Source organism: Schistocerca piceifrons, chromosome 1 (genome assembly GCF_021461385.2).
Source record: "Schistocerca piceifrons isolate TAMUIC-IGC-003096 chromosome 1, iqSchPice1.1, whole genome shotgun sequence".
Classification (NCBI taxonomy): Eukaryota; Metazoa; Arthropoda; class Insecta; order Orthoptera; family Acrididae; genus Schistocerca; species Schistocerca piceifrons.
In genome coordinates, this window is record NC_060138.1 from 446,230,803 (window position 1) to 446,234,781 (window position 3,979).

A 3,979-nucleotide genomic window follows, 5' to 3' on the forward strand; every position below is an offset into this window, starting at 1 on the left:
CAGACGAATGGAAAAACTGGTAGAAGCCGACCTCAGGGAAGATCAGTTTGGATTCCGCAGAAATGTTGGAACACGTGAGGCAATACTGACCCTACGACTTATCTTAGAAGCTAGGTTAAGGAAAGGCAAACCTACGTTTCTAGCATTTGTAGACTTAGAGAAAGCTTTCGACAATGTTGACTGGAATACTCTCTTTCAAATTCTAAAGGTGGCAGGGGTAAAATACAGGGAGCAAAAGGCTATTTACAATTTGTACAGAAACCAGATGGCAGTTATAAGAGGGACATGAAAGGGAAGCAGTGGTTGGGAAGGGAGTGAGACAGGGTTGTAGCCTGTCCCCAATGTTATTCAATCTGTATATTGAGCAAGCAGTAAAAGAAACAAAAGAAAAATTCGGAGTAGGTATTAAAATCCATGGAGAAGAAATAAAAACTTTGAGGTTCGCCGATGACATTGTAATTCTGTCAGAGACAGCAAAGGACTTGGAAGAGCAGTTGAACGGAATGGGTAGTGTCTTGAAAGGAGGATGTAAGATGAACATCAACAAAAGCAAAACAAGGATAATGGAATGTAGTCGAATTAAGTCTGGTGATGCTGAGGGAATTAGATTAGGAAATGAGACACTTAAAGTAGTAAAGGAGTTTTGCTATTTACGGAGTAAAATAACTGATGATGGTCGAATTAGAGAGGATATAAAATGTAGACTGGCAATCGCAAGGAAAGCGTTTCTGAAGAAGAGAAATTTGTTAACGTCGAGTATAGATTTAAGTGTCAGGAAGTCGTTTCTGAAAGTATGTGTGTGGAGTGTAGCCATGTATGGAAGTGAAACATGGACAATAAGTAGTTTGGACAAGAAGAGAATAGAAGCTTTCAAAATGTGGTGCTACAGAAGAATGCTGAAGATTAGATGGGTAGATCACATAACTAATGAGGAGGTATTCAATAGAATTGGGGAGAAGAGGAGTTTGTGGCGCAACTTGACAAGAAGAAGGGACCGGTTAGTAGGACATGTTCTGAGGCATGAAGGGATCACAAATTTAGCATTGGAGGGCAGCGTGGAGGGTAAAAATCATAGAGGGAGACCAAGAGATGAATACACTCAGCAGATTCAGAAGGATGTAGGTTGCAGTAAGTACTGGGAGATGAAGAAGCTTGCACAGGATAGATTAGCATGGAGAGCTGCATCAAACCAGTCTCAGGACTGAAGACAACAACAGTCTTAATCAACTTTACATCCACACTGCCTGTTGAACGTGACGCAATATGGAACAATACAGTTAAACCTTGATAGGATTGATTGACAGCTTTGTAATCACAGAAATTAACTACCGTATTTACTCGAATCTAAGCCGCACCCGAAAAATGAGACTCTAAATCAAGGAAAACAATTTTTTCCGAATCTAAGCCGCTCCCGAAATTTGAGACTCGAAATTCAAGGTGAGAGAAAAGTTTTAGACCGCCCCTCCAAATCGAAAAACAGTTGGTCCATTGTAACGTGAAACACAATTGAGGTCGAATGGATGAAGATACAGCTACAGTAGTTTGGTTCGAGTCTTAAGCTTAACAGTTAAGCTTTACCAGGTAGCCATTGCTATGTCAGGCGCTCCGTCCGTATTTATACGAGTACCCTTCCTTTTTCGTGTGCTTCGTCTGGTTTGAATCGATTGCTTATTTTGCTTTGATCTGATAAGTGCCGTTCTCTTTGTTATATGTGTTTATGGCACTCTAAGCTGAAAATGCATTATTGTACTGTGTCATGCAGTGTTTGTTACATTCTGATAATGCGTGTTTACGACCTGTCGCCGCTCGCGGCAAGGCTTGCTTTTGTGCGCGCTACCGGGGCTTACAATTTAAAAAAAAAGGAAAAAAAAGAGAGGAATTGTCTCATAAGCGAAACAATGGCGGGAGTCTGCTATTTGTTGTTACTTAAACTGCTGCTTTCTTTGATAATGATCAACAAGAACCAAATAACAGACTGCGAATGATAGAAGATGTTCTGAACGAGAGTTTAGCGAAAATTTTTCTCTGTTTGAAAATCTTTGCAGACGGCTTCTTTAGTGCATTACATTCTGCACAGAAATTAGAGTCATCTTAGATTTAAAAATCTAGTCAGTTGCCGTGCTTAGTTTCTGACTGTATCACTATTCAGCATAAGAATAATACGAATATAAACATAACATGATATGTGTATTCTTCCGCGTTTGCTGTTCTAGTTTCGTAGTTTATTAGGCAGACAGGATTTAAATGAAACAGCAGCAAACACGAAAGAATACATTGCATAATGTTTACTTTCTTCTACCTTTTAATTTACTTACTGACGCAGAGGGTTTGGTGCTAGTATTTATCTTTGTGCTGGGAAAGCATACTTGTCTAGCGCGACATATATTTGACGGCAGAAGTTAGTTGTGGCGACACCTACCATTATTTTTCAGAACTTCCGCATACTTTGCACTCGATTCTAAGCCGCAGGCAGTTTTTTGGATTACAAAAACTGGAAAAAAAAGTGCGGCTTAGATTCGAGTAAATACAGTAACTCCCTTACATACAAATTTTTAGCCAGTGGAACTTGAGAACATGTGTCCATAATTATGAAGTGCCTGGAGCTGACATGACTTCTCTAGAGTATGTTTGAATTACCGAGATTCGGATTAGTGGGACTATGTTGAAATTGCAAATGCCAAAGAGAGTCTTATGATGTTGCCAAAGAAACAACCTACATGAAATGTGTCACAAATGCTGGCAGGTTGTGGAGCCAACACATCAATTTATAAACTGCACTAATTTCTAAAATATTGCAAGAGAACCTTAAATAAAACCATACAGAAGTGAAATAAGAGTAGCTAGCATAATAAATATGCTCTATGCATGCATTTCATCTATGATAGATAGTAAGAATAAAACCACTGCAAAAAAAAAAAAAAAAAAAAAAAAAGATTTACATAAAAATTCCACAGATAAAAGAATAAGTACTAGACAAAAGCACACTTTAGTGTAGAAGAGAGAATAAACAAAAGTTATTCTGTTCAAATCTGAAAGTAAGCAATATCGTCTTATAATTGGCACAATTACAACATCAGAAGGCTGGTTTTTACTAACCAGATGATCACTGTCATCCTTTCTTTATTATGATGTGAGTGTTTAATGATCTCCATCTCTTCTAACAAATTCATCTTCTTTCCTTTGCAAGCAGTATGGAGCACGCTCATATTGATTAACACTGGAGGCTGATGGTCGCATGATTTTAGATATTCAGGAAAGGTTGAGTGACGCTTAACTTGTCCTGTCTTATTTAGTTCTAAACATTTTGCCAGTTTGCCATATATAAGATGCATTGCACTCACTGCTACACCAGAGCCTGTGTATTGGTTGTTCATTATGCATATTCAGCACTTAAGAACTTTGTTAACCAATGAAGAAACAAATTCCATGCCCCACTTCTTAAATAGCTTAGCTAGGCAGTATAAGTTGCCTACAAACTGGATCTTCACAAATTTCATGTTTGAGACTGTCAAGCCTAATGGGATTTTGGATTCATTTGGTGAAGATTTTGTTTGTACAAAACATCAACTATCACTGGTTTGTAATCCAGGTGTTAGATTGCTAACTCCTTCTCTACAGATGACTGGCTTAGTAGGAATTCGATGATTCAATGTCACATTGATTTGAAGGAACTGATCTCTGAAACTGGTAAGGGTGACAAGAGGAAGCACATATAATTGAATCACTTATGGTAGGTTTACAAAATATATCAAAATTATATATGTGAAGACAGTAACTGTACTCGAAAGAACAGAATACTGTTGATGACCGTGCAGCTTTTCCCTGGAATAAATGATGACTAACTGAAACCCTCAGCTGCCGACAGGTGTTGTTGATATACCTCGATACGGACAGTTGAAAATGTGTGCCCCGACCGGGACTCGAACCCGGGATCTCCTGCTTACATGGCAGACACTCTATCCATCTGAGCCACCGAGGA

At 38.7% G+C, this 3,979-nt stretch overlaps 1 non-coding gene across 1 annotated transcript; it reads right to left on the reverse strand.

Annotated features, from left to right (window-relative positions):
* Positions 1 to 3,905: 3,905 nt before the first annotated feature.
* Positions 3,906 to 3,979, reverse strand: Trnat-ugu. Its single transcript has one exon. It is a non-coding gene; the product is annotated as a tRNA-Thr (tRNA).